Here is a 10904-nt window from a genome sequence, read left to right on the forward strand (position 1 = left end):
CTTTAGTTTTTGTTACTTTCTTTGTTTCTTTAGCAGTTTTTGCAGTTTTTATTCTTTTACACTTTTTTGGTTTTCTTTTTTTTCTTTGCTTTCCTATGTTTCTTTTTTGGTTTTCATTGGTTTTTCGTTCTTCTCTGTTTCTTCTGGTTTTTATTCTACATTTTTGTATACGTTAAGAATTTTCTTCTAATACATGTTTAACATTTTTTTATTCATGGTAGACATTTTTTCTATACAAAATTTTAACATTTTTCATAGGGCGACAGACAGACCACGGCGGTTTGACACAATGGCAAAGTAAGCGCAACAAAGCTATCGAAGATGGACTCGATCAGTAGGCTAGCTTCTTGCACGTCTTCAGTTACAAACACATTTGCCAACATCGAGCTTGTCGGATTCGATGCAGTAGTGAGGGGTGGCTATTTCCTCACAAGGAATATGGTACACTATGCGAGCGCTTGTTTCTTTTTGAAATTGTTTTTTTTTGTGGAATTTGCTAAAGTACAGTACAAAATCCACTGGGAATTTGTACTTCACCACTGGCATGTTTACCGGGCTAGATAAATTTGCTGCTACAAGAATGGTGACTGCTACCGTTATGTCGCACAAAGGTTTACAAGAGCTTACGAAACAGCGCAGCACTGTGCTCTAGCAAAACTGCTGAGGTACATGGATGCGCTGGAGTTCTATTAATTGAGTTGCACCATGGCGCGACTGGCTCACCCGCACTGTCTTTCCATGTGGCCACAACTCCTGTCGCAAGAACAAGTGCATGGTTGTGATCTGCAGATGGATGGAACTTCGTGTTCTAATATTTTTGCGAGCATCATATAGCGGATCCTCATGTTTGTATGCTGGGATTTATCGTTGCTTTCCTATGTTGATGGATTGGCGACGGAAACCAAGAGGCAATGAGCAAAGTCTTGTACACCAAAGATTTTGTAATAAAGAGAAAGCGGCTGAGTCTCTCCCTGTATCTGGTGTTAATTATTGTTATTATGCTCATGACTGTGCTATGTGCTTATGTGCTTGTCTGAATGGCGTGTTTGTTGGCTTATGTGATAGAACTACTTACAATTTTCAAGTGTGATCGGATGACTACGTTTCAGAACAAGTTTTGCAACAACTGTGACATATATCTTGAGTGACCTAAACATGAACTTTCCTCTGCATCACCACTGAAATCCATAAAAAATATGAACAGGAAATTTACAAAAAAATGTGATATATCACAACAAAAGTTACAGAAAATATCTGCTAATGTCTATAACGTCAGTTATTCATAGTGGAAATATATTTTATGATGAATGTGACAAAACTAATATGATGTTGTATATGTCGGCATATTTTTTCAGCAGACTTGATCAAGGAAAAGAGTTTTGACTTAATACAAGGCTGAAATTTTCAATAAATGTGGTACATATAATATACAACTTCTCACACAAATCATATGATTTCTTACACATTTTCTCTTGAATCAAAATCCATGTGATATTGTGCTTACTGTCAACTGGGTGATAATCTTTTCTTAGATCTATACAGTTAAGTGGGTTTGCCTCTTGGTGTATTTGTAGTTCGCATGACAACATTGAATTGATTTGTGCTATCTCCGTTGGAAATTGAGATACTTTAGGGAGATAAAGAAGATAAAGGCGAAGAAGGCGATGACGACCACGTGAAGGTACGTGATAAGGTTGAAGTAGTGGTCCTCGAGGCCAAGGTAGCCCTCGAGGAACTCCCGCACTGTCTGGTTTGGTTGTCCAGGTACAAGAATTGGCTCTGTCCGGTCACCAAGCTGGGAGAACATGAGTCCGTACACCGTCCATGCTGCTGGGTTTGCCCAATACACCCACCTCCACCAGACTGGGATCATCTGTGTCCACATTGTTTTTGTTCATCAGGTTAATCATGCACAATCTATCCTCCATCTTTTTGTTTTATTTATTTCGTTGAAGGAAAAACTCTATTTAAAATATGCAACATTGGTTTGTAAGGGTACTATATTAATATGAAGCTGGTATGAAATATGCAATCTATTGAGGGGTTAGTTGGGGATTCCATGACCCTAATTTCCCATGTTCTCTTAAGTATGTATTGTAGTTATAGTGAAAAATATTAGGAGGAGGGGCTGGGTAATAGTTGGTAGAGCGAGGGCCATACCTCTCTTCCGATCATGAAGCCGGAGAAGATGTTCCAAAAGATGAAGATAAGGAAGGACAATCCAGAAGCTATCTCAATGTTCGGTGTTAGTGCCACTGTCATCATCCCGAAGAGTGTGTAGTACATGTAGCTTAGCACCATGTAAAGTAGAAACCAAAAGAACTTATTGGCGGTCATCTGGAATCCAATCATTGTGTATACTATTGTCGCGAATATGAACACTTGGACAAGCATGTAAGGCAATTCAATTGCCACCCGCAGATAGAATTTTAACATCCTAGTTGAAAAAATATTGCCAAGCATTGTAGCTTTAGATTCTTAACTTAATTTTAGAGTGGACGCGTAAAGTATTATTACCTGAGCTATGGCATAGGCCAACGTAGAGTATGTGCCTGCTGCCTTTTCTCGGCAGAGAACAATCCTCTCTGTTGCCACAACCGGTTGTAAGATACAACAGTTGTTGAAGCCAAGAAACAATGCTGATCCGTATATAAGCCCTAGTATGTTGAATATATCTTGTTGTTGTTTACTGTTCCATAGGTAAAGAAAGTTATGACATAGTAGAGGTGTGATATATTTTTCATGAAAGAAATTCCTTAGGTTTTTTCATTCCTACTTACATGGTTGATCCAGTCTGCCAAAATACAATTCCAAACATAATTGATAGAACAAATGTGTTTAGGAATCGAACAACATTATGCTCTGGATTTTTCCAATATGCACATCTTTGTTTCCATAGGCAAGCGATGCATTGTGCCCTAAAGTTTAGCCAATATCTTGGAGGGAAATGTAGATCTTCTGTGTTTGGCGCTGGTTTTCCAAGCTCTTCAATAAGAAGTTTGTTCTCCCTGAAAGGTAAATATTAATCATATTATACTTTTTATTATTCAATTCAACTTACATCCCAATGGATGTAGCATTATGATTACATCATGTGTACCTATATAGGGAGGAGCTCCGATAAATTTCAGCATAGTCCACTCCAATCTCGTATTCCGTTGTGTGTGAACTGACATCCAACATCCATGATGCTGGGTTTTGTCCATCTTTTATTCTAGGAACACCGGGGATATCCTGTGTAAAGATTTTTTTAATAGTTTTGCTCTCCATCGAGAATGAACAATCAAAATTGGCCAATCTTATCTCAAAATATTTTATCATGTTGCTAGAAAGTCGACCTAGTGAACCACTATATATGATTTGACCACCTCTTTTCATGAGTAGAAGCTGCAATTTATCAAATTTAATTGAGTTAAGGAAGTAAATATCTATTACTTACTAATAATCTTATTGAAGCTTATGTTTAAAAATACATGTAAAAGGACACTTGTTTTTCATTGGCAAGTACTTCTATGCTACTATCAACGCATATAGAAAAGGAAATGTGAGGGCCAATTACATCAAATATTTCACTTTGGCACAAAAACATGGTGGGTTTCATTCCTTGTAATTGATAGGGTAGTTCTATTTTTATTTATTGTTGTTTCTTTCATTTTTCAAAAAATGATAGTTTTTGGTTATGTGTACTATTAGTTTGATGCTCTTTCTAGTCATTGATCTTCAAACCACCTAACTATTCAGTTCTTGCTTGTATTTTGTTAGAAATATTTTTGAGACATTTAATAATATGACTTATTCATACCTCATGAAAAGATTCAAATATCTCAATGCTTGGCTGATGAATTGTACAAACAATAGTTCGTCCAGTGTCTACTGTCTTTCTTACTGTCCTCATGACAATTGCCGCAGCACGGGCATCCAAGGCAGTGGTCGGCTCATCCATAAATATAATGGAAGGGCTAGAAACAAGCTCCACAACTATTGTTAGCCTTTTTCGTTGCTCAGCTGACAGGCCAGTTGCTCCTGCCAGACCCACCATGGTATTCTTCAGTCCTGTTAACTCAACTAGATCCATGACTTCATCTATAAATATCTGAAACAAATTTAATGGCATGTATTATGAGATATCATGTTATAGATTAAACTTCTAATGGTGTTAACAATCATACATACATCTCTTTGGCACGATTTAACTTTTAAAGGCAAGCGAAGCCACGCAGAAAACTGCAGTGACTCATATCCTTCCATGACTAGAAAACTGCAGTGAGATTAGGGGAGTGGATATCACTTTGTTCACAGTAGCCAGAGATCCTTGAAAATGTCTCCGGCTTCTTTGCATATCCTTCCATTGTGATAGTACCTTCAATATATCCTTCAGTTTTTCTTCCAGCCAAAACATCGAGCAATGCTGTCTTTCCAGCACCGGTGATTCCCATCAAAGCTGTTAGCACCCCTGGTCTGAAAGCACCACTAACATCTTGTAGCAACTGAAGCCTTTTATCGGTCACTCCATACTTCATCATCTCCTAGTGTAAGATATGGATTCCTATAGTGAACATGTGACTAGATGGATGCTACTATTTAGTTAGGTAAGTTCTGTTTGAGAGTATACCTTAGGCATTTCGACAAAATAGTTGATATGATCAAATACAAAGGAAAGAGGCTGAAATGGGAGAACACCTTGTGGAATTGACGCATTGCCAATTCCAACTATCTTATTTGTGCACTCAGTCATTACCTTCGTGGCTTTGTTGTTAACTTGATGCTTGTGTGGCGCTGCAAATCGTAAACAAACATGATAAATACCGACTATAACTATTGTTCAATACTTTTTTTTATATTTCTTTGATATACGTACAGTTCATGGACTCCAGTGCAAAGATACTGAGTATATTGAACACCAACGAGAATCCAAATAATACAGTGACACAAATCCAATACCAGTGCCAATCTGTGAGCAACCCCTGATCTTGAGGATAGCATCACCAACGGTATTAGCATTTTCATAATGAAATTCCTATCACAAGAGGATATCATCATTAGGTCACATCTATGCTATACATGGTATACATCGTATCCAAAATACTAGATGAATGATTGATTACCGTGGCCCATCTTTCATCAAGGAACTCATTTAGGGAGATTGCATTTTGTGCATAGGTGAATGGGGATGCCCAGTATCCCCATTGTAACCATTGTTGGAGATCGTCTATTCAATGTAAGAAGTTTATGAGAATCTTAGAAGCTTACTATGCACACATGTATTGTGTTATAGGTTTTCCATACATCTTACTTAAATTAAGCTAAATCGCATCCAACCTTTTGAAATGACGATGCCTCCAAATATGAAGATTGCTATAAGAGATGTGGTGGCAAGCACGTTGGCCATCACTAGTGTCCTTGCTACAGATGCTAATAAACGACACATGCCCATTGACATTTGATGCATGGAAAAAAGTACCAAGAAATGCTTCATGAATCTGCAAAAAGTAATTAAGGCAATCATTTTCTATCACTACAACTTATTTAAGCTACTGCGATAACCTAGATATTGAATTGACCAAGAGGAGATGTACCTAATAAAGGAAGGTGCGTAGCCAATCACATAGTAGGTTATGATGGTCCAAAGACTTGTTTGTACAAAAGATATTGGGATACTAAGAAGAAAACTTGGAGTAAGGATTGCCCATCCCGGCAATGCTAGAAAGTCTCTTTGCTTGTAGAAAGTGGGAAGTCGCTTTATTGTCACAGCAATTTCAGCCATACCATTGAAGTTTACTATCATAACAACCAAAAAGAGAGCTCCGATATACTTATTCGCATCAATAATAGATTTGTGGTTCATATTTGTTCGAAGAAAAATGGTTGATATCACCAAAGCAAGGATTGTTATCTGTATGGTCGTGAATATATGTAGCGGGGAGTTTCTTTTTAGAAGAAGTACTTCCCTTGAAAAGCATGCCTTAAAAATATTCCATTTGGAGAGACCTGGACTAGTTTTCGCCTCCTTTATCTCTACTCTATTGTTTATAACAAATAGTTTATCTTGTACAAGTCGAGGGAGATATGATGAATAGAAGGATTCTGCAAATTTTTTCAATTGGATGGTAGTGATACATATGTTCCTCACCAATCCAGTATTGCTTTTGGTCCATCTTTGAGGTCACCTGGACATATGGAATTTTTTGTTAGTTTATTACTATATGTTATTATGCACAAGTACACAATATAATAATGAATTTGTGGATGGAATTGTGACTCAATGCCTGCCACAGTTCGTACCTTTAATGTACTAGTCGTCCCAAAGTTATTCCAAATAGTAATTTGGCACTGATAGTTAAATCAACACTAATGTTTATCTAGTAATTCCTTCATAAAAAAATTAATGTAGTACCTCTTGAAGGAAATCAGCCATGTCTTTCCTGTTGGGGCATGTGAATCCCATGAACTCAAAGAAATCAGTAGCTTTTTCTCGAGGACCATGATATACAATTTGACCCTCGCATAAAAGGATTATGTCATCAAATAATTCCAATGTCTCGGGAGGTGGTTGAAGCAAGGAAATAACCACTGTGAGATCCATTAAATGAGCCATTTGTTGTATAACTTTTATTATCTCATATGTCGTGGTGCTATCAAGACCAGTTGAAATATCATCCATAAAGAAGCATCTTGCTAGACCAACTAGCATCTCTCCTGCATCAAGGAGTTCATCATGAAATGCAACAACAATAATACATTCACAAATAAGTGATTAATTAGGTCATCAATATTGTATTTGATGACATTGGCACTGGCACCATGTAATATGCTTTTGTTCTACATAGTTGGCACCATGTAATATGCTTTTCTTCTACATAGTTGATTAGCTGGCATACTTTTTTGTAGAATGGGTTAGTTGGTGTTATTAACATGTTGTTCAGTGAATATTATAGTTATATGTTACAAATCCACTACATTTTATGAGCACCTTGCAGTAGTCTAAGTGATTCTCAATTCCATCAAATAAGAGAAAAGGTTCATTCTGGTCACGTCGAGTTTAGTATGAGGTCAATGTAGAACTCCAATACCATTTAGCTGGAACCCTCGAATTTTAAGATTAGATTCTTTTGAATACTAAGATGGTTTTAAAGGGGATTGTGTGGATGCGGCATACGTGCGGAAAGTTTTGTGATGTCACACATGATGTGGTAGAGAACATATTATCGACGATGTTCACAAAGTACTTAATGACAGTATGTTGGATGCACATTTATTTGGATGACAGGGGCCAACTCGCTATAGTTGGAGGTGGATGATCTAGACAGGATGTCTAGATTGGATCTACTAATGAGCTATCATAACCTTCTAGTTTTTTTTATAGTTAAAGTAGTCATGCGCCCATCCTATAAGGCCCATATATGGAGGTGTTGGTCGGTGGCCGCCGTCCTCGGTCTTGATCTTCTTGGCATACAAGTTTTTGACTTCACCCTGTTTGGTAGTGGCATGACTCCTTTTAATGTAACATGTGGGTGGTCCACCTAGGGGAATTGGTTGCCCACGCAACCCCCCGCCCCTCAGGTGTGCCACATGAGAGGGGATGAATATGGGCCATAATATGACACACGCATCATAGGTAAGTGTTGATGCCACTTCCTCTTGACACATATAAATACCAAAATTCCTAATTCAGAAAGAGCATGACTTTTTGGCGGCCACCTACTAAGAATATCACTAGCGGGCCCTTTCAGACATGTCCCAAGTTTTGTTTTAAACTAACCAATTCCCCCGTAAGAGAACTTCCATTTTTGGGCCCCATTTATTGCCTTTTTGGAACTTTGGAAAAGCTTGAAAACTTCAGATTTTTTCTAACATAGGGAATTTCAAATTATGAAAATAGGGGATTTCAAATTTTATGAAGATCATAAAATTTACACGAAAAAATACATGGCGGGCTCCCATAGTTGTATCCATGTGATAACAACGCAAAACATGATGGAAAAGCTAGTATTCACCTAGTTTGGTCGGAGAGTGATTTAGTAATGGGAAGGTGAATGTGGACATGAACCACTCACTCTGTAGCCGTTTCATTTTAAAAGAGTTTAAAAATTATTCTAGAATCTGGACATTAGTGGTTTTTTTTTCAAATGGTCGAAGTTGATGCTAAAGGTCCAAGTCAGTCGAAATAACTAGGCAGGATATAGAAACTAAAGGATAACAACATCATTTATCATAATAACAACTTCTTAGCTAGAGTGTCAAATAGCACTGCATAGCTAGACATGCATTTAGATTTTTTATCCAGAATTGAACATAGATTATCTTAAGTAGAATACAATCTTTTTTCAATGTTTTGAATTTTTACCAAATTTTCAACATTTTTCATCACACCAATCACATTCTGAAGCACGTCACGTGCAACATTAGCAAAAATTGTCCACATCATACCGCATGTTAGAGGGAATGTTCACAAAAGAATTTTATTTCTCCCAAATGATAAATGTTTATAAAGGTTGGGAGTATCATATTTTACATCTCCTGGTTTAGCTTTGACCTCATATCTAAGCTCAGGGTTCAATTTGCAATAATTGCTCTAACATACATAAGGTTGCTCTGATTTAGTAGAATAAATATCAAATTTCAACCTGATATTGAAAACGTTTTTATGGACAACGGTAAAAAGTTCACGAGAAAGGGGTCATTTAATAGTATTGTCATTGTCGCACGTGCAATGCATGTTTTTTGCAAACATATAACACATTGGCTGAATTAGTTATTGCACACATGCAATGCATGTTGTTTGCAAACATATACCATGTACAGAATTAGTTACACTAGATGATTGCATGAACACACATGGTTGACAAAATAAAGCTATTCCAAGATCATCATTGCCGCCGATCATTAATTTCCCAAATTCACTCGAATGGGTTCCATTGGGGAGAAAGATGAAGGGAATGTGATGAGACAGTGATAGAGATAGAGTTGGTGGAGAAATTCTTGTGAATTATAATTTTGATAGATAGAAACAAATGAAAATTGAAACCATGGGACACAATATGCCATTTTATGATGTTTATTACACATATTAATTAGAAGAAAAACTATTAAACAAAATTAACGATGGCGAGAAAATTCTACTTGTTTACATCCATAGATCAGATTTGATGAGTTGTTATGGTAAATAGTACTCCCTCCATCCCATATTAATCAATGCTGAAATGGATGCATCTAGCACTGAAATACATATAGATACATTCATTTCAATGTCAATTAGTATGGGACAGAGGTAGCTAATCAAAACTTATTTTAATCGTTTAGTATAGATTTTTTTCATAGTGTCCTTTTGATTGAATATGTCCAGCAATTATGGTGTCATTTTGACACATTATTACACTATATCCTTATATGGTGCACTAATACTTTTTGTTAGTTGCGGAACATTATATAGAATAAAGGTCTGGTGAAGGTGGAAAAAATATTAGCTGTGTTGACTATTATAAAAAATATTCTGAAAGAGCACTCAAGGACGTGAAAACAAAGGGTGAAGAGCCTAAACCCTCCTTTCTATATTCCAACATGCCTTATGTGTGACATTAATTTAGCGCACAACATTTTTGTAATATGATGGCTAGAGTTTTGGACTATATACCTCTTAGCTATGGTATCATAATGGGTTACTCGTGTCTAAGTAGTTCCCTAAGGAGAATATTCCATTTTTGGCCCCTTAACTTATCAACTTCAAAACTAGACAACTTGCATCTTGAAATTTCCATTCCAAATGAATTTGATTCCTCGACCTTGCCAAAGCGGTTGTCGCCCTAACTCATCATGTTTTAACAAGTCATCACCGTGGTGGAAATCTACTAATTTAAATAGTACATGGCATTTCATCGACCATGTTTCCTGCACTACCACTAATAACGACAATGGCATGACAATTTGTGTTGATGGTTTAGTTCACAAGCGACGCTGATGTCCTGGCAAGAACCATCAACAACCAGGGTTGCCCAAGAGTGTGGGCATGAGAAGAATGCCAGATAGCATGTGTTTGGCGTTTAGCAGGTCCGGGCCTCTAGGACAGCTGCATTACAATGTACGAGAACCCCCTTGATAGCGGTTGGCTCAGCCCGTCGGCTGCCTCTAGTAGGTGCTCCACGGGCGGAGGTGGGAATGTGTGGGGGTGGTGCAACACCAAAGACAGAGGCGCCTACACGTGGGGAGAGGTCTGACCCCACGTCAGGTGGCATCGCCACATCACCTGAGGGAAGGGCAATGATACGTGCTTCTGTGTCCTTGTAGCTGACAAACATCTATGAGTGGTGTCCCAAGCGGTCACTACCTCTAGCGACATGCCATCATATGGCAGTACCTTCCAGAGGAAATGATGAGAATATGGTGCAGTGACATGCGATGACACAACCACGCTTGACAAATGTTTCTAGGCTAGTTCACAATATGGATGGAGCTGGTGTCGAACCATGGGTGCAGTTTGTGAAAGATGAGTTGGAGTGCATGTGAACACCATCTCACTCTATGTCGTGCGCATGTTGCAATGGTGAGAAGTGGTGGACCTAGAAAGTATTGTGAGTGAGGGAAAACTACTCGAGTGGGGGCATATTATCTAGAAATTCAAAGAATTTAAGCATATTTCGTGAAACAACACTAGCAAATATTATTGAATTTTTAAATCGTGAGTGGAGGGGCCCCCCACTCAACTAAACATGGGTCCGATCCTAACAGTGAGGGTGGTAAAAGGATGGGGAACTTGACACGGTCAGGCGCACGTGCGGCTTGAGACAGGGCCATGTCTTGCTAGCTAAAAGGGCCACCGGTGGCGACGGTGCATAACTCGCTGAACGGAGACGATTCATGGGGTGTAGTGTAGGCCGACAGGCCACATACCCTGGGTAGCGCTCTGTGCA

General features: G+C 38.2%; 1 pseudogene; it reads right to left on the reverse strand.

Moving 5' to 3' along the window:
• Positions 1-45: 45 nt before the first annotated feature.
• Positions 46-6691, reverse strand: LOC125553060 (annotated as a pseudogene).
• Between the last annotated feature and the right edge of the window lie 4213 nt (positions 6692-10904).

The sequence above is a fragment of the Triticum urartu genome, chromosome 4, assembly GCF_003073215.2.
Source record: "Triticum urartu cultivar G1812 chromosome 4, Tu2.1, whole genome shotgun sequence".
NCBI classification, from domain to species: Eukaryota; Viridiplantae; Streptophyta; class Magnoliopsida; order Poales; family Poaceae; genus Triticum; species Triticum urartu.